General features: G+C 39.2%; 1 protein-coding gene across 2 annotated transcripts in view; it reads left to right on the top strand.

Annotated features, from left to right (window-relative positions):
- Positions 1 to 25,438, top strand: part of LOC133630939 (ephrin type-B receptor 1-B-like) — a 341,365-nt gene that overhangs the window by 178,349 nt on the left and 137,578 nt on the right. The gene's annotated exons all lie outside the window — the stretch shown is intronic.

Raw genomic sequence — 25,438 nt, 5'->3', positions numbered from 1 at the left:
ACTGCAGTGCCAAAGGGACTCCACATAGCTCAGCTGTGAATAATAATTGAAGGTTTGCAGCACAATGGTCGCTTGTAGAAGGGCATGTAGGAATGCAATATCTCAAACAATTCAAACCTTGATTTCCGAACCCATCATTTTTTTAAACTTTTCGATTAACGAACTACTGATTGGATAAAAATATACTTTGGTCTACAAATTTTGTCTCCATTTATGAACGTTTCATCCAGTCATTGTGGGCGGGATGTTCATCCATTCAGTTAGCTACTGTGATACACTATATTGCTAATAGTATTTGGTCACCTGCCTTGACTGACATATGAACTTGAAGTGCCATCCCATTCCTAACCCATAGGGTTCAATATGATGTCGGTCCACCTTTTGCAGCTATTACAGCTTCAACTCTTCTGAGAAGGCTGTCCACAAGGTTGCGCAGTGTGTTTATAGGAACACCATTCTTCCAAAAGCGTATTGGTGAGGTCACACACTGATGTTGGTCGAGAAGACCTGGCTCTCAGTCTCCGTTCTAATTCATTTCAAAGGTGTTCTATCATGCTCAGGTCAGGACTCCGTGCAGGCCAGTCAAGTTCATCCACACCAGACTCTGTCATTCATGTATTTATGGACCTTGCTTTGTGTACTGGTGCACAGTCATGTTGGAAGAGGAAGGGGCCCGCTCCAAACTGTTCCCACAAGGTTGGGAGTATGGAATTTTCCAATATGTTTTGGTATTCTGGAGCATTCAAAGTTCACTGGAACTAAAGGCCCAACTCTTGAAAAGCAACCCCACACCATCATTCCTCCTCCACCAAATTTCACACTCGGCACAATGCAGTCCGAAATGTAGCGTTCTCTTGGCAACCTCCAAACCCAGACACGTCCATCAGATTGCCAGATGGAAAAGTGTGATTCATCACTCCAGAGAAGGCGTCTCCACTGCTCTAGAGTCCAGTGGTGACATGCTTTACACCCCTGCATCCCACGCTTTGCATTGGACTTGGAGATTCATGGCTTAGATGCAGCAGACAGTTGACTTTGGAATATTTAAGAGCGAAGACATTTCACGACTGGATGTGTTGCACAGGTGGCATCCTATGACAGTTCCACGCTGGAAATCACTGAGCTCCTGAGAGCAGCCCATTCTTTCACAAATGTTTGTAGAAATAGTCTCCATGCCTAAGTGCTTGATTTAATACACCTGTGGCCGGGCCAAGTGATTAGGACACCCGATTCTCATCATTTGGATGGGTGGCCAAATACAATATAGTGTATTTTGTGGGCTACTTAAGTGTTCTTTTTTCAGATTTTTTTACAATATTTTTCTAGTTTTGCAAGCTCAATATGAGTTGAAAGAAATAAGTTATTTACTGTTTGAAACATTCTTTAGTGAATTTTTGTATTCCGAATAATTTTAGCGACCTGCATGTTAAAGCTAAAGAGTTTTGTGATTTCAAACAGTGAGTGCACCACAGGGCTAGTGACTGTGTGTGTCGGCAGGGCGGCTGCATAAGGAGGACAGTTCAGCTCGCTGTTGTCGTTTTTTGGCTTTGTTTTTAAATAGAAAGTTGATCCATTGCCCCCTTGTTATGTCTGTTTGATATACACTTTATATTGTGTTCAAAGTGTACAAACCTTTACTAAAATATGGACTTTTGTTGAGGCATTTCCCTTGTTTATTATTGAGACATTTGCTTCAATATACAAACAAACCCTGTTCAAGAACCAATTAAGATTGTAAACTCAGGTTCCACTGCGCGATACTTAAAGGGGAACTGCACTTTTTTCTGGAATTTTCGTTGACAGTCATTATAAGAGAAAATAAGACAAACGTTTTTATTTGTATTTTTGCATTCTAACGTGTAAAAATCGGGTTTTTCGGTTACATTCTCTAACCTGTATAATAGCCAAGCTGTAGCAACTTTGTTATTTTAAGAGTGAACTCTGAGAAACTATTTTTCTAGCGTAGCAACACATCGGCGTGTTACGGTATTAGCCGTGGAAGCCAACTACGGAAAGAGATAAGCTAGCTTATGTGTCAGCACGAATAGTGTTTGAGTTTGTAATACACAACACAATGCGATAAGACACCAATCTGTACTGAGTGAAAAACATGAACAATCATAATACAGTATCTGTAAAGTATTATTTCATGTTTTGTTTGTACACAGCTAGCTAGACGGTGTATGTTGTCTGTCATGATACACGCATGGCGTGCTGCATGTATCATGATCAATATTAAAGTGACTCACTCCATGGACAGTTGTTTGTTTGGTCCAGCTGGTCCTATTACGTTTTTTATGGTTTATTTGGGGTAAACACGCTATTTATGTCGAAATAGCTCGTCTCCAAATTCCACATTTATAGCGACGTCATTTTCACCTCACTGTTGGCTTCCGTCTCACCCTCTTCTTTGTGCTCGCTTCTAGAAACAGTAGTTAATCCTCTTTTTATTCAGCTTTAAAAAGATAAGATTGCGAATCCTCATTTGTCCAAAAAATAGTCGTCCTCGTTGTTTGTTACCGAGTCCACCATGATTAGAAAACACAAGCGTTTTGTATTCGGAAGTAGGAACACACTGGAAGTCAGACGTGCGCTGTGCCAAAGATTTAGTTCTGGCAATGGTTAAAATGACCAAAATACGTTAAATATTGAACATATTACATATTGTTATGAAGGTGTCTGTTACTACATTATATATATACTTGCAGTGAGTATATAAAACATATTACATATTGTTATGAAGGTGTCTGTTACTACATTATATATATACTTGCAGTGTGTATATAAAACATATTACATATTGTTATGAAGGTGTCTGTTATTTCATTATTTTTATACTTGCAGTGTGTATATTGTACATATTACATATTGATATGAAGGTGTCAGTTACTACATTATGTATATACTTGCAGTGTGTGTATTGTACATATTGTTATGAAGGTGTCTGTTACTACATTATATATATACTTGCAGTGTGTATATTGTACATATTACATATTGTTATGAAAGGCCTACTGAAATGTCATTTTTTTATTTAAACGGGGATAGCAGATCCATTCTATGTGTCATACTTAATCATTTCGCGATATTGCCATATTTTTGCTGAAAGGACTTAGTATAGAACAACGACGATAAAGTTTGCAACTTTTGGTCTCTGATAAAAAAAAGCCTTGCCCCTACCGGAAGTAGCGTGACGTAGTCAGCTGTTCGCCTCCTCATATTTTCCTATTGTTTTCAACGCAGCTAGAGCGATTCGGACCGAGAAAGCGACGATTACCCCATTATTTGAGCGAGGATGAAAGATTTGTGGATGAGAAACGTTAGAGTGACGGACTAGAATGCAGTGCAAGTCATATCTTTTTTCGCTCTGACCGTAACTTAGGTACAAGCTGGCTCATTGGATTCCACACTCTCTCCTTTTTCTATTGTGGATCACAGATTTGTATTTTAAACCACCTCGGATACTATATCCTCTTGAAAATGAGAGTCGAGAACGCGAAATGGACATTCACAGTGACTTTTATCTCCACGACAATACATCAGCGAAGCTCTTTAGCTATTGAGCTAACGTGATAGCATCTGGCTCAAATGCAGATAGAAACAAAATAAATAAATCCCTGACTGGAAGGATAGACAGAAGATCAACAATACTATTTAACCATGTACATGTAACTACACGGTTAATAATTCTCAGCCTGGCAAAGCTTAACAATGCTGTTGTTAACGACGCTGAAGCTAACTTATCAACTTAGAGCTATGATAAAAGAGCTATGATAAACTTAGAGCTATGATAAAAACATTAGCGCTCCACCTACGCCAGCCAGCCCTCATCTGCTCATCAAAACCCGTGCTCACCTGCGTTCCAGCGATCGACGGGGCGACGAAGGACTTCACCCGATCACAGATGCGGTTGGCGGCTAGCGTTGGCTAGCGCGTCTGCTATCCAAGTAAGTCCTCCTTGTTGTGTTGCTACAGCCAGCCGCTAATACACCGATCCCACCTACAACTTTCTTCTTTGCAGTCTCCATTGTTCATTAAACACATTGCAAAAGATTCACCAACGCAGATGTCCAGAATACTGTGGAATTATGAGATGAAAACAGAGCTATTTTGTATTGTTTTCAATGGGGTACCGATACTTCTGTTTCACTGGCTACGTCACGCGCATACGTCATCATCCAAAGCCGTTTTCAACCGGAAGTGTGGCTGGAAATTTAAAATTGCACTTTATAAGTTAACCCGGCCGTATTGGCATGTGTTGCAATGTTAAGATTTCATCATTGATATATAAACTATCAGACTGCGTGGTCGGTAGTAGTGGGTTTCAGTAGGCCTTTATGAAGGTGTCCGTTACTACATTATATATATACTTGCAGTGTGTATACAAAACGTTGATGGAGGGCTTTGAAGGCTACAACGGTGATTCCCATTAGCCGAATCTTTCAAGCGTTTTTTATCATCTTTAAAATCCTAATTTAAAAAAAGACGTGCGTTCTTGTCTCTCATAGTGATTGTAAAAGATAGGCAACATTTTTAAAAAAAAGTGCAGTTCCCCTTGGTATATTTTAGAACGCGGTATATATTTGAGACAACACCACCATACCGGGATCTTTTGATGTGCCTTTGTTACGGCCGTTTGCTCTTCTATGCGCCTGACAGGCGAAACACAGGGCATTCTGTTTGGCTCGCCCCAACCCCTTGCGTGTTTACAGGGGCTTCTCTGATGACGCACTATGACGCGCATCAATCTGATTTTTTTTTTAATATGGCAACACAATGCTGACTTCTCCACTCCAGAGTGATGCAATGCTTTGGACAGCGACTGCATTTGGCTATTGGTGAGCTTTATTTACACATAAACTAATTTGTTTGAGAACCCATATCTCTCCTTGTAATCTCATCTGTTTATGTTGTTCACTTCTGTTAGCGTTTTAGCATTGCAGCTCTTTGCGTCAAATGTTTAGCTACTCCTCGGTTTATAAGTGCTTCTCCCCATAGCCTGTGCGAATTAAGCTACTGTAGTGTAGCGGCTGGGTGGCTGAAGAGTAGTTTTAAAGGCGGTGAGCTAGTAGAAGCTACATCTATCCTGTGCACAAACGTGAGGATATAAACCTAACATTCATAAACAAAATGAACGAAAATTGCTTTGACATAATGACGGCTAACTAATTACTTAAGAATAAACAGCACATTATGCTACTACTTCCAACTCAAATAATATGAGTACGCACAACACTGGTTATCTAGCCGTAAAAAGACGGCCTGTCGCCACCACCTCACCACTGCCACCACAGCCTGGGGGGGCAATAGACTACAGACTCTGATTACATAGAACACATATTTATTAAAAAATAACCAAATAATATGTTATAATAAAAAAAAAATGTAGCATTTCAAAATAACATCCATTTGCTGAATGGCGATATACGATATATATCTCGATATGTTTTCCTTAAAGTAAAAACAAAACACAAAACAGTCCTAGTTACCTGAGATACTAAGTATATCATTATTATGACTTAGTAAGTCAATATTTTGACCTAATAATTTACTAAGTCAAAATAATGACTTACTAAGTCAAATTAATGACTTACTGTAAGTAAGCGTTTGCAATAAGCATTTGAAAAAAAGAGTCAAAAGTGGGGCCACATGCTGACATATACTCAACTCATCATGCTTAATTTATTACAGCATTTGGGAAGCCTGTAGTTGATTTTTATTATGTAAATGTTGTATGTTTATTAACATGTGATAGCAGGGACCCTGGCATTCAAAACTAGGCTGCTACATTACTAATGATTAATGTAACTATAGCTGAAAAAATAGTACAATAGCAATAGGAGAGACTATTCATTCCTGAAAACCATACGGTTCATGTAGGCTTTATGATGCAGTTACATTATTATTTTAGCTATAGGAGACAGCTTTAGGAAACTCTTCATTTAACATAATGTCGTTGTTTGCTGCTTCAACACAGCTCATTCAACACAGAAAAAGGTAAAGTGAAATAACTTAGTTGTTAACTTTAGGTCAATAATGCTTGTCTTTCTTTCAGACAGACAGGGCTTTGCTGTCCGTTTCATGTGGGGCGCACACGCACACACACGCACACACGCACACACACACACACACACACACACACACAAACAAACAAACACGCAGGCGCACACCGCACAGAGAGCTAATGTTACGCTAAAAGCTAATTAGCCTTCACCTCAACGACCGCGAGCAAGCTCAGCTGCCGCTTATGTTACTAAAACGTCAACGGGCTCATAGTGATGTTACTAGTAGTTTAGCTGTAGAGGACTGGGAGGTGTTTATTATAATTTGGGGAGAGTCCGCTGCCTTATGCTTACCTGCTAAACACCTTTCTACTCACCCCACCGTCTCTTCTCTCTGCCTGCCTGTGCCATGCGCTCTGAATACGCACTGCTGATTGGATGTTACTGCTCTGCGTGTAACCAATCAGATGGTTCTGTGGGTGGGACAATCTTGCACAGCAGAGAGACGTACTGACAGGGGATGTGGAGCATTGATTGATTGAAACTTTTAATTAGTAGATTGCACAGTACAGTACATATTCCGTAAATGGTAACACCCGAAGAAGTTTTTCAACTTGTTTAAGTCAGGGTCCACGTTAATCAATTCATGGTAGCAGTTTGTTAAGACGTTAGTTTAGGCGGTGGCTCTTTGTTGTTAAGGCGGGAAACCCTGCTGTACTCACACTAAAAATACCGTGGTATCAGTTTTGGTTCATATCGCCCAATGCTAATACAAATAAATATAATTATTATTTGATATACAGATTATTCTATGACAGGCACCGTCTTCTTTTCCTGTGTGGTTTATTTTCAGATCAAACCAATGATAGAAATAGCCACATTTTAGGATTTATGCAGTTCCTGCTTTTTAACAATGGCTACTACTCCTCTACTTCCATTTGGATGTTTATAAATCCTCAATGATATTATTTTATTTTTATATCTCTTTGAGGCTCACATCTGCAGCTTTCAGGCTGACAAGTCTCCTTGTTGTTTTCCTTGGGTCTTAGCTTAATTAGACTTTTTTTTTGGAACACAACGTCGCACAGCGAGTCTCCGCTTCTGTCGTCACAGAAGGCTACACCCCACTAAAAACCTGTCTGTAAATCTTCAGATTCACAGAGACGCGCTGGCCTGATCTCTAAGTTAACACAAGCAAGGAGTGAAGCAGGTTTAGATGCCTTTATGTGTATTAAATTACATTGAGTGCTTATATGAGAGCCTGAGAGCTGTTATTTTTTTGACGTGTTATTCTTAGTCGGGTTCTCACGGCAACAGACATGTTGAACGGCAGCCTTCACCTTTATGGTTGTCTAATGGCTGGCCAGGTTCGTCAATACTTTAATGTCAGCGAGCCTGCAGGAGGCTTCAAGATAAATACCCGGACAACTTCTGTTCTGATCTACTGTATCATGCATGTGTATGTGTGTGCATGTGTCTTTCTCCCTGTGGTGGAGCTCCAGCCGACCATTAAAATTGACCTTCATCCTATTACGTCTACCATTTTGTGTCTGACGATGATGTTGTTTTGACCAGCCTTTTCTTGGAGCGATTGTCGTGCTCACACAAGAATAAGTACCGAAAATAAAGGGCGAGTAATCTATATGGTTTTCAAGGTAAAGTGATGTTGCAGTGAGGTGAAAGACGAGCTGTAGTTGAGGGGTAATGGTGATGTAAACTCTTGCGTATTTACCCTTGGAGGAGCCTCATGTTGTCTGGTTTTCGGTCCATACTGTGTAGGCCTCTATTTTGCATTTGTTTTTTGTGGTATCTAGGTTTTTGTTAGAGATCAGTTCCAAAAGGTCGGACAAACGCCAAATCGTACAAAAACCAAAGCAGTTTTCCCCATGAGGAATAATGTAAATGCAATTAATGCTGTTATTCCAAACACTCAAAAAATATTAACACAAAACACATTTTATTTTGAGGCTGAGTCACAAACCTGTTGGATATTTTTTTTGAGAACTCGATTCCACAAAACGGACTGTGTTTATAATCGAGATAGTATATGAAAACCAGCTTAAAAATTTTAGCAAACGTTTTGGCCGAAAATTAAACGATACGAAAAGTGAGATACGTACAAACCAAGGTATCACTGTACGTGTTATATTAAGTTGCAACAAAAACTATGCCTAGGCAACGCAACGTTCCGGTTGTTAAAGCGAGATCAGCGGTCCACCGTGGCTTGTGGTTTGTTGGCACTAAGAAAGGAGGCAAAGATGCGTGCGTACGAAGCGAGGAAGGAAGCCTGGCTGGCGTACAGGTCTGGAACTATACACGCTGGCTGAAGTTAAACTTCTACTGTGTCTTAACTTTCTAATGCTAGATCCTTGACGTATATATGTGCATATTAACAAAAGAAGGCTTTTTTACTCTGTATGATGTAAATAACTTTGCTTATTACAACTCTAAACGGCTGTTTAGAGTTGTAAACAATTAGAGGCTCAATGCTATAAGGTACGCCACGGGCCCACTTCGTGAACGTAATAACGGATTATATGATTTACTCATCCATTGCCAAACATAGTAGGCACTGATCCAATTAAAACTAGGTTTCAGGAAAATCATTCTTTATTTTGCCAGAGGATGGTGATGCTATTGTCTTACAGTGGAAGGCTAAGATAACTACACAACAACTCGAGACTAGATCTGAACAATCTAAGTCTATGAGAACGAACTGATGAAGCCTACTCGGATGAGCGGCGAAACATCTTCGAAGACAAACAATCCAGTTGCGATCGATTGAATGCCCTGAGATAACTCGACCTAACATTGCTAACGAATCGTTCACACATTTTTAACCTACTGTTATTACTTACCGTTTCATTGTCTTCTCCGTTTGCCATAGATAGTAGTCACAGAGCCTGCCATTAAAAGTAGTATATTTTTGTGAAAGTTTGTGGGTGAAGCAGAACTCTTCTTGGAACACACTCAAAGCAACTTCTTCACAGTTGAAGGTACATTTCCACAAAACAAAAAAGTTAGCCAGGCACTTCTTACTTCTTCAGATGGGACTGGAGGTTCGGATTGTGTCCTGTGTTGAGTAATACAACCAATAACAGCATTTTCGTTCTTCAAATTGAATCTCTCATTTTTTATTTTTTCATTTATTCATTTATTTCAGGCAATGCCATAAAAAAAAAGTACACGATTGACAACATGTAATAATATACATTAATATAATGCAAAAGGTAATGTACAGTATGTAAGCATGATGGTCCAGTTTTGCCTGAAAGGGAGTGGGAAGAAGATCATTTATTTAATCCCACACCCAGTTCTCAATTCAGTGATTAATACATTGTGTTTCACTGTTACTTTGTTTAAGGATTATACACATGTGTACCATAGTGGCATTACCACATGTAACAATAATTATTACACTGTAACAATAATTTGTATCAACAATGTAAGAAGAATGAATATATCAACAATGGTAATAGACAAAATACCAACAATGGTAATAGACAACATTGCAATAATGGTAAGGAAACATTGAGCACATGTTAACACTTTGAGACAGAGTACAACAGCACGTCAAATTAAATACTCTCATCTCTATATTTGAACCAGACCCTATGTTTGTATACTAGTTTAAATTGATTAATAGTTTGGCATTGCTTGTGTTGTAAGTCCTGTTTGTCCCATAGTTTTACTCCGCATACAGACACACAAAAACGTTGTAGATTAGGCGGCAATAATTTGTTAAATGCTTTATATAAGATTATTGATGTATTATATACAAGATCATCAAATTTGAGCAACTTTGATTGCATAAACAGATTATGAGTATGTTCTAAATAACCAATGTTGTGAATGATCCACACTGCTTTTTCTGTAATATAATCAGAGGATAAATTGTGTTGTGGTAAGTATTCCCCCATACTTCAACACAATACGTAAGGTATGGGAGTACCAAGGTGCAGTATAGAGTACGAGTGCATTTTCATTGAGGTATAGTTTTGCTTTGTTTATAATTGAGAGGCTTTTGGATATTTTTGTTTTAATGTGTCTGACATGAGGTTTCCATGATAGTTTACTATCAATTATTACTCCCAAAAATGTATTCTCATTTATGATTTCAATTTGGGTACCATCAATTATTTTCTGTTCAGACGTTATTTTGCGATTTCCAAACATCACTATCTTAGTTAAATTTATATTCAAGGATAATTTATTTGTGTCCATCCATTTTTTTACTATGTTTAGTTCTGTGAATTATTGTATTTATGAGCTCATTGTAGTCATCACTACTGTAGAATATATTTGTGTCGTCTGCAAATAGTATACATTTCAGTACTTTGGATGTATTAAACATATCATTAATATACACATTAAATCATCTTGAGCATTTTGTCGTCCAAATAACAGATGTGTGTGCATGAACTAACAATGGTGGATGCAAGCAAGTGAGTCTGGGTAGATTTATGCTATATATGGATAATACGCTGACGATATTCCCAACTGGTGACGTAACCAACTGTGCACATTACAACCAGGCCGTTTGGAGGAAGCAGGAAGGAAGGCAAGATTGTTCTATAAATATCTCTGCAATGCCTCCACGCTTTGATTTCAAACTTTTGGGACTTATGCAGTTCCCAAATGCACAACAGCAGGTGGTAAGAATGATGCTTTTGCATGATAGGGCCCCTTTAAAGAGCCTTAAGGTGGTGGGCTCATCTAGCTTCGGGGTGGGGTCAGAGGCATTATTATAGCTGTGAGGAGCCAAAGTGACCAGACATCACAGGCCCCCTGCTCAACCCCTTCCAGTTTGCCTATCGGGCAAACAGGTCCGTGGAAGCTCTAGTCAATACGGGACTGAACCACATCCTGCATCACCTTGGTTCCCCAAGGAGCTACACTAGAATCTTGTTTGTGGACTACAGCTCTCCATTTAACACCATCATTCCGTATATCCTGCACCGCAAACTCACCCAGCTCACAGTGTTGGCTTCCACCTGTCAGTTGATCACTAACTTCCAAACTGACAGGAGGCAGCAGGTAAGGCTGGGGAGCATTACATCCAGCACTGGTGACCTCATCGGTACAGTATGTTCTCTCCCCACTGCCTTTCTTCCTCTACACCAGTGACTGCACCTCAGGGGAGGTTTAAAACTGCCTCAGGAACGGACGTTAATTTTTATACCTCCATATTTCAGTCTGTTTCAGTCTGGTCTGTATCTGCAACAAATATGGACACACAACGGACAATCAGGACATATCATTGGTGTTGACTTTCCCCCCCATCCAGGACTTGTACAGGTTCAGTCAGGAAACAGGCAGGTAGCATCACTGCAGACCTCTCACACCCTGGTCACAAACTGTTAACTCCTCCCCTCCGGCAGACATTACAAATCGTTGTTTGCCAAAACAACCCGTCATAAGAACAGTTTCTTCCCCCAGGCTTTCAATCTGATAAACACTATAAAATAACTCTATTTGGTCACTGTGTAAACATGTTCATGTCATCATCTTTTGGCTTTGCTCTATTCACCACTGCACTTCTATTTTTTAGTCTTGCACATATTAGTTATTAAAGTACTTGTTTATAGTTAATTGTTAAAGGCCTACTGAAATGAATTGTTTTTATTTAAACGGGGATAGCAGATCCATTCTATGTGTCATACTTGATCATTTTGCGATATTGCCATATTTTTGCTGAAAGGATTTAGTAGAGAACATCGACGATAAAGTTTGCTACTTTTGGTCACTGATAAAAAAAAGCCTTGCCTGTACCGGAAGTAGTGTAACGTCACAAGTTGAAAGGCTCCTCACATTTCCCCATTGTTTACACCAGCAGCGAGAGCGATTCGGACCGAGAAAGCGACGATTACCCCATTAATTTGAGCCAGGATGAAAGATTCGTGGATGAGGTACGTGAGAGTGAAGGACTAGAGTGCAGTGCAGGACACATCTTTTTTCGCTCTGACCGTAACTTAGGTACAAGCTGGCTCATTGGATTCCACACTCTCTCCTTTTTTTATTGTGTATCACGGATTTGTATTTTAAACCACCTCAGATACTACATCCTCTTGAAAATGAGAGTCGAGAACGCGAAATGGACATTCAGTGACTTTTATCTCCACGACAATACATCGGCGAAGCACTTTAGCTACGGAGCTAACGTGATAGCATCGTGCTTAAATGCAGATAGAAACTAAATAAATAAACCCCTGACTGGAAGGATAGACAGAAGGTCAACAATACTATTAAACCATGGACCTGTAAATACACGGTTAATAATTTCCAGCTTGGCGAAGCTTAACAATGCTGTTGCTAATGACGCCATTGAAGCTAACTTAGCAACAGGACCTCACAGAGCTATGATAAAAACATTAGCGCTCCACCTACGCCAGCCAGCCCTCATGTGCTCATCAACACCCGTGCTCACCTGCGTTCCAGCGATCGACGGAAGGACGAAGGACTTCACCCGATCATCCGTGCGGTCGGTTGCTAGCGTCGGATAGCGCGTCTGCTATCCAAGTCAAAGTCCTCCTGGTTGTGTTGCTACAGCCAGCCGCTAATACACAGATCCCACCTACAACTTTCTTATTTGCAGTCTTCATTGTTCATTAAACAAATTGCAAAAGATTCACCAACACAGATGTCCAGAATACTGTGGAATTTTGAGATGAAAACAGAGCTTTTTTGTATTGGATTCAATGGGGTACCAATACTTCCATTTAACTATTGACGTCACGCGCATACGTCATCATACATAGATGTTTTCAACCGGAAGTTTAGCGGGAAATTTAAAATTGCACTTTATAAGTTAACCCGGCCGTATTGGCATGTGTTGCAATGTTAAGATTTCATCATTGATATATAAACTATCAGACTGCGTAGTCGGTAGTAGTGGGTTTCAGTAGGCCTTTAATATGTATTGTTTACATTGAACGAAGAGAGCACCAAGTCAAATTCCTTGTGTGTTAAACATACTTAGCCAAAAACACTGATTCTCATTCTAATTCCAGTTCTGAATAAGTTAATTGAGCAGACCAGGACACATTTGACGATCAATGAAGAATGAGTTAGAGGGAAGGCAACCAAACAGAAACCATGACAGTGAAGGAACTTGAAGAGAAAAAGTGTCTTTTTACCAGGGTGGCCTAATGGTGCTTTGACAGGCTAATAGCACGCTTGACAGATAGATGGAGACTAAGAAATGCCAATGTCTATTGTTGCACTCGGCAGCAGTAATGAAGTGTAATCTGCCAGGACGGTGTCCTGCGTTGTGTGGCCTTTTGTTGCCATGTAATTGCCTTGTTGCTGTTACACAAGGGGACACTGAAGATGCTGAATTCTCTGGGAAAGAAAATATATTAAAAATATCCAAATCTATTCTTGCTTATGTTGACAAAAAAACGTTGAAAGTTTTCCCTGCAATTACATATGTCATTGGAATGAAATAACTTTGGCATTTAATTGGAACCTGACATGCCGGATGGTTTGTTTCACAAATGACTTTCTTTCATAAATCAGTCTGGAGAAGAACCAGACACTTTAAAAGGGGAGAAAAAAGATGGAAGGTGATCAGACGAACGTTGTCACCCCTATTACGGGCCCATCACTTTTGCAAGTAGGCGTGCAGCGCTGCCAAAGATTGAACTACAATATTCCTGAGGGATTTGGCATTTACTGTAATTATATTTTTCATGAATTAAAATTGGGAGACACTGGCGGCTGATTCATTGTTATTTTGTCACCATGTTAAAAGGTGTGGTACAATCTACGTCTGAGTGTTCTGGAACTTCTGCTTCAATGCAACTAAAATTATGCTGCTCATGGCAGGAATGTAGCTCAACTTGACATAGATACTGATGTTGTCTTCTTTCGACAGCAAACTAGCTGAGACTAAATCAACAGTGCTTTTGCTATTTGCAACCAACCAATGCTCTCTGTTTAATGACAATCAAATTCACACTGTCGATTAATTAACAGGGTTCGTAAATAGAAAAGTTTGTTTATCCAAACAAATTTATTCTTCAATAATGGGTTCCAGCCTCAACTAAAGTCCACACTTTAGTCAAAGTTGGGACACTGTGAAAACAATATAAAGCACCATACAGTCCTGTATCTCAAATTAACATAACGGAGGGGTGATGGATCAACTTTTTATTTAATAACAAAGCCAAAACAACAACAAGCTAAACTGTTCTTCCTGTATGCAGCGGTCCTGCCAACATGCACCCACATTGTCACTAGCTATGTGGTGCACTCACACTTTGAAATCACAAAACTCCTTAACTTTAACAGCCAGATTGCTACAATGGTTCTTAATAAAACACAACATAGAATTCCCCTTGTCAGATAATCTTCTTGGCGTACAGCAAAAGAAAGGAGTCGGGGAGGCAGTGTCGACAATGCAGAATGTGCTGACAAACTTTGAGCACCAGAGATCGATCAGCCCGCCCACTATGGATGTGCTGCCGGGCACAAAAAGGCTCGTATGCGATGCACACAATAGGCGAATTAAATGTTTGTACTTTGAGACAATTTTTCTTTGTTTGTATATGTGTATCATTATTATTATAGAGGTTTATTTGAAATAGAGACAGATACAAAAACATAGACATCTGAAACAGGCATTATATGGAGGAAAAGCGGACGTGACTGAGGACAGCATGCGGACGTTAAAGGGTGAAGGTTTCAGGTGAGAGAGGACGCTGAAGGCACGCCCCCAGTGAGCATATAGTGCTGCCATGTGCGTTGTAAATTAAAAAAAATTGCAGACAAACACATCACCAACATGGACGAGGTGCCGCTTCCCCAAAAAAGTGCAGTTCCCCTTTAAATGTCTTATTATTATAATCAAATGACACCAGTCATTTCAGTGAGCTAATTTTCTAATATAAGTGATTTGGCCCACTTACAATGAAAATAACCAAAACAATCTTGTTTTTTATTAGCTTTGTACTAGTATTGTATGTCTGGGTGGGGGTCATGCTTTGGAAATAATGTGTACTCCTTTCAGAGATCACATTTAGTTCCCCTTAAAACATTCACACGTTGCACAATGCGATGTAAGCATGGGATAAAGTGTACATTCCTGTAGCTTTCTGTCTTTAAAATATATCTTTTTATGAGCATTTCTGTAATCTAGTAACAACATTTATATATACACTGTATATACAGGGACGTGCACATGATTATAGAGGGGCAGGGGCTCAAAGTCAGAAAAGGGCAGGATTTTTTTTTTTGGTCCTTTACACAATATGGAAATTAATGTAAAATTAAATTTGCTAATAGGAAGCTAACTACTTAGCTGTGTGTCCTTTGTAGGTAAAAGTTATTGCCATTACTTTTGTGTCAACAAATTATGGTCATAATGAGTTAATTCACATTATCATAGGCTTGGAAGACATGAAAAGCAACAAAACACTGGTTTATTATTAGGCTATTTATTGTTAAAGATAAGCACTTTAAGAACATTGAACAGTGCAACATGAACTTTGAAAAAAAATACAAAAATAAATACCCAAATTGAAAAAACTTCAATGTGAAAATCTGTCCTTCTTCCCTTAACTTGATGAAAACACCATCAAGTTGTAACTTATGGTCTTTATCACTTAATACTCAGACTAAACAACTGAAACGCAATACAGAACCAAAAATATGGACCAGGGGCCAGTAGAGGGCTGTATCCTTTCTTCTTTTGGCATTGTGCTGCAGGCATAATCAACATGAATGAAGTTTAAATACAGATGGTAATATTCCTAACAAATAACCTACATCCTATATCCCCAGAATGCTGAAATTATTATTATTATTAATAATAATAATAATTATTATTATTATCATTATCATTCTTCTTATTATTATTATTGTTATTATTGTTATTATTATTATTATTATTTTGTTAACCCACACAGTAATAGCAAAGTCACAATAAACTTTATATCTAAAACTCTACTGTGAGAGAAATGTGATCCGCCGTAAACACAGTGCATTTTATTTTGAAAATCAACCCGATGTTTTATTTTGTATTTTGTACACTACTTTCTGTCCCGCACGATCCGCTCTGCTCTGTGCGGACTTGATGTGCCGTGCTCAATTGATGCGCCGTGCTCTGACATCCGGCAAAAACAGAAGCTGACACATTGAATAATAGAATAATACAGCGTTTTTCTGAAATATTACCCATATTAGATGCTGAATAAGTGGATGGCGACTAGACCATAACTCACAGGTTCAAGTTGCTCCACTGTCACGTCTCCTGAGGGGCGCAGTAACTTGGCTCTCTCTCCTCTCACTTACTCACTCACTCGCCCTCTCTCTCTCTCTCTCTGGCAGAAGCGGCAGGCTCAAACAACCCCGTATTACAAGAAAACGTGGAGTTTTTGTACTGCTGTTTTTTTTTATATCCCTGACAGGAATTTATTAATGTTGTTTAAAAAAAACAAAAACAAAAAAAACACACACACACAGGCAGAGGGCACTTTTTAAGACGAGGCAAAAAAGGGCAGGGGCTCAAGCACCCATAGGGCCCTATGTGTGCACGTGCCTGTATATATATATATATACATATATGTATATATATATATATATATATATATATATATATATATATATATATATATATATATATATATATATATATATATATATATATATATATATATATATATACAGTTTGTATGTATGTATGTGTGTGTATACTGTATATATATATATATATATATATATATATATACTACCGTTCAAAAGTTTGGGGTCACCCAAACAATTTTGTGGAATAGCCTTCATTTCTAAGAACAAGAATAGACTGTCGAGTTTCAGATGAAAGTTCTCTTTTTCTGGCCATTTTGAGCGTTTAATTGACCGCACAAATGTGATGCTCCAAAAACTCAATCTGCTCAAAGGAAGGTCAGTTTTGTAGCTTCTGTAACGAGCTAAACTGTTTTCAGATGTGTGAACATGATTGCACAAGGGTTTTCTAATCATCAAGTAGCCTTCTGAGCCAATGAGCAAACACATTGTATCATTAGAACACTGGAGTGATAGTTGCTGGAAATGGGCCTCTATACACCTATGTAGATATTGCACCAAAAACCAGACATTTGCAGCTAGAATAGTCATTTACCACATTAGCAATGTATAGAGTGTATTTCTTTAAAGTTAAGACTAGTTTAAAGTTATCTTCATTGAAAAGTACAGTGCTTTTCCTTCAAAAATAAGGACATTTCAATGTGACCCCAAACTTTTGAACGGTAGTGTATATATATATATATATATATATATATATATATATATATATATATATATATATATATATATATATATATATATATATATATATATATATATATATATATATATATATATATATGTATACACACGATAATGAATGAACATTCTTACTAAATAACAATAGAACATGCACACATCTGATTGTGGAGTCATAGTGTAAAGACCTGGAATTTACACTTTATGTGTGGTGTTGGAGTTGTTCGATTCTCTGTATGGCCATAAACACATCACTGCCTAAGTGCCATGAGTGTGTGTGTTGGTGAAAGTGAGAAAGCGCGAGCGGCTGCTGTTGAAATGACGGATGTCAAAGAGTTGGTTTTGGCCTGGTTTGTATGGCAGATAATGACCAGTTTTTCTAGATAGAAGTTTTTTACTAATGTTTTTGGTGTGGTTATGGCCGATAATAAACAGTTGTGCTATTTGTATCATGTGTGTATGGTACTGCATTTAAGAATGTCCGGGTCTTCCTAGTTATGTAGAGTCTGATCCTCGGAGCCATCACTAATGGGTAGGCTGGTTGTTCAACCAGTGCGTGACATAACAAATGCCGGCACGTGTCTACACGGCACTGGCTTCCTGACACACTGAGCGCCTATTAGGACACCGCTTGGCTCAGGGATGTGCCAGAGTTACAAACCAAAGACCACAAATTCAACACGATGGCAACAACCTGAAATGTCAGCAGGATGTCGCTTTAAATGTACCTCTTTGCTGTGTAAGTGAGTATCTTACTTACTGAAAGGACTTCTCATCTTATTACTTTGCATTCTTCAGTCTTTGCGGTGATAACCTTCTAATGTCACCTTTTATCAAATAAATCAATATAAAGACAAAATAATGCAAGGAATAAAAACCCACGGCACCCTCGATCAAATAGACACATACAGGTGTATCTTGGCTTACGGCTTAAATTGGTTCTGTGACGGAGCTTGTAACGCAAATCACTCTAATCAATGTCCCCCATGTTCCCAAAAATGATCTTCTAGATAGTGAATATTGCACCAAAACAATAGAACAGCTACACTTGTCTTATAAGTAAAGTAATAATAATGTACAGCATTTGTTGTACCTTTAAGAGCCAAATGATATGGTGTATTTTGTGAGCTACTTGTCCGTCAGACGATTGGCAGCTTCTCCATATTGTCATGGATAAATGTCCTCTGTTTAGATATACATTTTACACCCCGATGTTCAACAAATAATTTTCATTTAACACAAGCAGAGACACTAAAAAGATGTAGTACAGTTGATGCTATGGCGCCATCTTTTGGATGAGTTCGCTCACTGCAGATGCTGCGGGGTGAATGTCTACAGCACTAGGGCACTTGTACTTCTGTTTCGTACTTCGAACCGGAAGTACAAGGGCCGTTCCGTCTTCAAGTTGTCCATACCGTTACTACTCGTACGGATTCTTCATTCATCACTTCAAGCAATGTTTGTAAGTTTTACAATACAACTAAAACTATTCATACTTACAAAACTGTCCCATGTGTGATGTCTGTAGGAGTGCTTTCAAGCATATTTGTACGTGCTATCGTAATGTAATCAAGCTAGCATTGTTAGCAGTAGCTAATATGCTAGCACGTTTACAAGTGTGTGTTAGTATCATTAACTTACAACGGCATTCTTTTTTGTATTGTTTCAGTTTCTCAAATTCCTTAGTAAGTTTACCAAAATCTCACCATGGAGTTATTGAGTCTGTTTAGCTAATTGGAGAGTTAGCCTCTGCAGCTAGCGGGTCCATGACGATGACTTCTGTTTGGTTTGATTAGCCACTTTACTGCCGTGTTAAAGACATCGTATGGAAACAATTAAGGTACCGTATTTTTCGGAGTATAAGTCGCTCCGGAGTATAAGTGGCACCGACCGAAAATGCACACTAAAGAAGGAAAAAAACATCTATAAGTCGCACTGGAGTATAAGTCGCATTTTTTGGGGACATTTATTTGATAAAACCCAACACCAAGAATAGACATTTGAAAAGCAATTTAAAATAAATAAAGAATAGCGAACAACAGGCTGAATAAGTGTACGCCATATGACGCATAAATAACCAACTGAGAACGTGCCTGGTATGTTAACGTAACATTTTATGGTAAGAGTCATTCAAATAACTATAACATATAGAACATGCTATACGTTTACCAAACAATCTGTCACTCCTAATTGCTAAATCCGATGAAATCTTATACGTCTAGTCTCTTACGTGAATGAGCTAAATAATATTTGATATTTTACAATAATATGTTAATAATTTCACACATAAGTCGCTCCTGAGTATAAGTCGCACCCCCGGCCAAACTATGAAAAAAACTGTGACTTGTAGTCCGAAAAATACGGTATGTAAATAAATATTTACAAAATCTGTCTGTGTATATAACTCAATTCACAACATATATATTTGCGGCTTAAAGGCCGGTGTGGCTAATACATGGAAACATATTTTATTCTTTTAAAATTTAGTGGGTGCGGCTCTACAGTCCGGAAAATATGGTAAGGTAAGTCCTGCTAGCTATTATCTAACGTACTTGCGAGTCAGACACTGGAGGCTTTGGTCCTATCTTACAGGGTCCACTGTGACATTTGCTACCCCAACTAGTAGCGGGGAGGCTCGTGCCCAAATGTTTGCTAACCTGATGCATAATGTAACTATTAGCTGAGAGACAGCTCATATCCCAAACAAAACATGTGTACTTGGGAACTCATAAGCTGAGGGAAGTACTACTATTATTATTTTCAAAATGTACCAGCACCACCCGCAACCCCAAAAGGGTCAAGCGGTAGAAAATGGATGGATGGATGTATGTGCTTGTTCGCTCTGTCCTTGCTGTTCTATTGAAAATATATTTTTTAAATGACTCATGTTGTGTTCTTGTAATATATAGCCTTACCAATTAACTTGATCAAGAAGGTCGAGGAAGCCTCTAATATCATAGAAATGAAACATTTCATTGTGCTACGTAAGGATTATGTTATTATTGCTTAGTGCACCAAACCCAAAAAACCTCCCTTCCCCATTTACACTCATTTACACTCATTCACACAAAAGGGTTGTTTCTTTCTGTTATTAATATTTCTGGTTCCTACATTATATATCAATATAGATCAATACAGTCTGCAGGGATACAGTCCATAAGCACACATGATTGTATTTTTTATGACAAAAAAACTAAATACAAATAATACCATACCATAACTTCCACCCTTAACTAACACCCTCCCCCTTCCACACCCCACCTCCCCAGATTGTAAATTACCAAATGTAAATAATCAAATGTATTTCTAATGTATATACTTGTTCTTATGCTATCTGAACTCACTATGTTCTCTGCTCGCTGTACATATCCTACCAAGTCAGACCTACACTGTTACAATGTCCATTTCTCTGATGATGCAATTGTTGATGACTGAAGTGCTGATATCAACCAAACCCTCCACATGCCACCCCCCGGATTGTGAATAATGTAAATAATTCAATGTATATACTCTGATGATTAACTTGTGTGATGACTGTATTATGATGATAGTATATATTTGTACCATGAATTGATTTTTGTGGACCCCGACTTAAACAAGTTGAAAAACTTATTCGGGTGTTACCATTTAGTGGTCAATTGTACTAATAAAAGTTTCAATCAATCAATCAATCAAAGGGGATAAGCTGGGTCACCCAAAATAAAAAAAAGGGACCGGATCTTCATCTTCCAGCAGTTGTTTGGGACACGAGGGGATGGTTCCATCTTTCAGCTGGGCACTAATGGCGGAGTTAGTCATGCACGCTGCCTGGCCATTTAACAGTCACATCCATAAATCAATATTGTTAGTCACACACTGCCTGTATCACATCTTTCGGTAAATAGAATCACAGTTGCGAAAGTTCTCTTGCCGTCTGAGAAGTGTTGTACCCAAAATAGCTGCAATCGCTTTCTCTTAAGGTATTGATTTGTGATTTCCTTAAGCGTCTGTACATGTAAAAGAAGGATAAACACAGCATGTCTGGATGACTAGCCTCCATCTTTTTAGCTTCGGTTGTTAAGAAACACGCTGTGGCGCGTTCTTTCCGGCGTTACTTCCTGTGTGGGGCGCGGTCTTTCTGACATCATTACCTGTGTGGGGTGCAGTCTTTCTGGCGTCACTTCCTCTCCGAACTCAGTTTGTAAACGATCAATGAGTCCATACAAAGCTAAGTGCCGGAGATTCAAGAAATATACGGCTGACTTACCCGTGTAAAAATTTGTCCAAGGAGGGGGACCTTAAACGCTGGTTTAGTGTGGCTGAAACGGGGCTTAGGCTAAATAATTATTTGTTTAAGGGGTTAAATGACTTTAGTGTAGAAATGGCCTAAGAATATCTGCGAATAAAAAATGAGGATTTTCCCACTTCCTTAACTTGTTCCTTTATTCCCTCATTCATTCTCTCTTACTTCCAACCCTTCTTCTTTCTGTCATATCCAGACAATAAGAGTCTTTGGCTTTGATTAATAGTGAGCCAAGCTCTGTATTAAGAGTCAGTGGCAGCCAGTTGGGCGAGATAAAAAAGTAGAGCAGCGGAGGAATGGATGGGAGGGGCGTGGAATGAACAGCACGGTCACCAATCATTGTCAGCATCAATGTCCCTGGGTGACAGTGGGAGACACACTTGGAGGGGACATTAGACTGAACCTCACCCTTAACACAGACATATTGCTGCTTTGCACACAGGAGAGCAGCACTATATAGTTTAACATTCAATTCTCACAATCGGTCGGGTTGGACGAAGCCGATCATTGGCCATTTTTTTCCCATTTATATTGACCAGAGTGTAAGATGGTATCTGTTCCCTTGTCTGACAAATATGTATCGTCATACCTTCAGGCTATAGAGATGTATACCGTATTTTTCCCGATTAAAAGTCGCTCCGGAATATAAGCCGCCCTAAACAGCAGGCCCGGCCGACCTGTCTGACAAGCCTGTAAATGTGTTGGTCATGTATGATGTCTTTTTGTTATTTTTGTTGGTGATGTGTAATGTCTATTGTTTAAATGTACGGCAGTGAAAATGAATTTCCCCAATGGGGACCAATAAATCTAAATCAAATCAAATCAAAATCTGAAAATATAGAACATTACACACAGCGCTCAAAAGTCTGTCAAAATGTTTTAGTACAACTATGGTAAGCTACGACGCCACAGCCCTTATATGGATTATCGGAGCATTATAGCTACCATAGTCAGACGTACTGTGCTTCAACATACGGGTAAAATTATGATGTGTGTAGAAGTACCCCAAATAGGTACCTATTAGGAGACATTATCTGGTGTTTTGTTTTGCCCTATAATGCAAAACTAACTTTTCTTACCTTTTTTGTTCCTGTTGATGTGTATTCTGGAACTGCATAAGTCCTGAAAATGTGTGCGCGTTCGCTATTGTCATTCGTGCCATAGTCAAGAAGTTCCTTTTTTTCCTATATCCTCTTGTTGTAGGGGCATTCATCCTCTACTGTTGCCATTTCTAATACAAAGTAGTGTACAGTTCGAACTTAATTTGTCAGTAGACTCGCTGTGGAAGCGCTAACAACTACGACAAGGATGACGGGAAGAAGACGCAGTTGAAGTGGAGCCACGTACATAACATACATAAAACAGACGGTCAGAAAGCGGCTTGGAAATGGTCAGTAAAACATAATCTGTGCTACAAGAACCTCCATTCCATGTTCTGTAGACCACAAGGAAGTGTTTTACATGTAAGGAAAAAATCATAATATGACCTCTTTAATGTGCCTCATAATCCGGTGCGCCTTTTGTGTGAAAATACAACAGAATAGACACGCTCATCGACCGTGTGCCTTGTAATCCGGTGTGCCCCATGGTCCAAAAAATGTATCCTAATAAAAAAATGTTGAAATTGTGGCAGTACAAGTCAGATATTTTGGGGGCCTTTAAAAGGGGAAAGCAGAAAAATGCAGTGTACTAAACTGTACTGCTTCAAAAGGCTTTTTGGTCTCACCAATGGGGTAAAATCTTGTAGAATCTACAGAAATGGACCCGTATTGCGCCCATATTGATGCTGAAAATATAATAGCTCGTAGCCTTCTGTTGTTTTGTGGTGGTCTGGCAAAAATGAAAGGGCACAAATGCATTCCCAAACCTTTTCCTCTGCAGGTATTTCGACACGGAATGCACCTCCCTTGGGGTCTGTCAGGAACAGGCTGTGCCTCTGGTCAGTAATTGATAATGCGGCCCAGGCAGCCCGACCTAACCCTGTTTACTGGAGCGTGAACTATCCTCAGAGGCTGAAGTGCAGCAAGGTGACGCTCAGCCCTCACACTCTCTGGCGAGGGGCGGAGGGCGACAAGAGCCAAGGGAGGCAGATGCCACAGAATCCCTTCACACTGACAAGATACACGGAACCCAAATATTTGTTTCCATTTGCATCTTAGCCCAGTCATCAAGCCCTCCAGTCTCGAAATATTTACACCAATTAAAGTTATAAAATAGCTCATCTAGTTCTAATGATTGGAAGCAAAGAATCTGTAGTTATTTTCCTTTGACAGAACTACTATGGTTGTAGAATGGCTCTATGAGGGCGAAGAGACGGAATAGAAATGGAGCAGTTATTTAAGAGCTCGATAAAAAGGGACATTAAGTTGAGAGAGGATGCCATTTGCAGTCTTTTGAGTAAGAGAAGACTTATTGGGAAAGATAGCAAGTAGAGGCCAGGTGGAGCAGCGACTAGGCCTGAGTAGCAAGCAAGTAAAAAGGCAGACAGCCAAGTGACTGATAGCTGCAAAATGTAGAGCTTGGACTTTTTTGGCTGCAGATGGCGGGTTGGAGATTCTCCAATCTCTTATACAAACACCGACACATGCCATTCAGTACGACACACTTCTGACTTTTTTTAATCAAACTGACTTGTCTGATCACAAGTTGTTTGACGATGAGTAGGTTTGATTGGACTTATCTTTGAATTACCCTTTTTAGATTGGTGTATTAAGGCATACTCATGTGTCGTATTTAGTAGAGATGTCGGGGATGGGGGCCGTTATTTGCCTTTCTTAACTGATCGCTGGATGAGCCGCCGAGCCCAGCCGATGTTTACAACAGCTGTGTCCCAGTGTTTATATGTCTACAAATTGTACTCACGTGACAGATTCCTTCACAAGGGATGCACGCTTACGGAGACACGATTACATTTGCCGATTCTTAGTCTTGGCAAAACACCGGATCAAATTCGAGAGTCAACTGCGATGAACGCCTTGTCTATCCACAGTGTGAAGCCGCTTCTAAGATACTAATCCTCATCACCATGGCAGAAAATTAACCTAGTTTCTTCCAAGTGGTTGAAGTAGCACGTCATTCAAGATAACGGACAAGTGGTTTATCCAATCACATACAATGATTTTTTTTTTACAAGGCCCCGCCTTCTGAAATACATCTTCTATTGAGAACTCCCAGATTCTTGTGTGGAGCTCAGCGAACTCCAAGGATCTGGCGAGAGTCAGGTTACTAAGTATGTACAAATAAACAACTAAATACTTGAACTTGATTAGGTTGTGGGCCCTGAATCTAAAATCTATGGAAGTTTCATGTTTTGAATGGATTTATGGAAATAAATAAATGTTTCCATGATATTCAAATTTTTGGGAAAGGGTCGTATTTATATACTGTAGAAAGCCATTGACCTTCTCATAAGGTGGTTTATTTCGATTAAACAGATAAAAATAGTATGGTAGCTAGTGTCAGGGCATTCAATCGATCGCAACTGGACTGTTTGGTTTGTCTTACAAGATGTTTCACCTCTCATCCGAGTAGGCTTCATTAGTTCTTGCTCACAGACTTAGATTGGTCAGATCTATTTTTAGACTTAAATTATTCAGATCTAGTCTAGCGGCTGGTGCCAAAACCCCAAATATTTATACTCCAAAACCAGGAGGGTGTGCTTGGGCAAGGATGGTTTTTCCCTATTGTAGTGAGAAAAACAACTGTTTTGACGCAAACGAGCAATGCTACTGTCAAAGCAAATGACAGTCGAAGTGTAATTTCCCCTCGTTAGCATTGAGATATTGTGTTGCAGTACGATCGCTGTGGATCGACTGCTGGCAGTCCAAAATAGTCGGAATCCCCCACGTTAGCATTCCATTCAGTTGTAAACAAATGGCACAGTCTGCTAGCT

This window comes from Entelurus aequoreus, linkage group LG16 (assembly GCF_033978785.1).
Source record: "Entelurus aequoreus isolate RoL-2023_Sb linkage group LG16, RoL_Eaeq_v1.1, whole genome shotgun sequence".
NCBI lineage: Eukaryota > Metazoa > Chordata > Actinopteri > Syngnathiformes > Syngnathidae > Entelurus > Entelurus aequoreus.
Note: the sequence above shows the minus strand (reverse complement) of the source record. Positions and strands in the feature narration are given on the sequence as shown.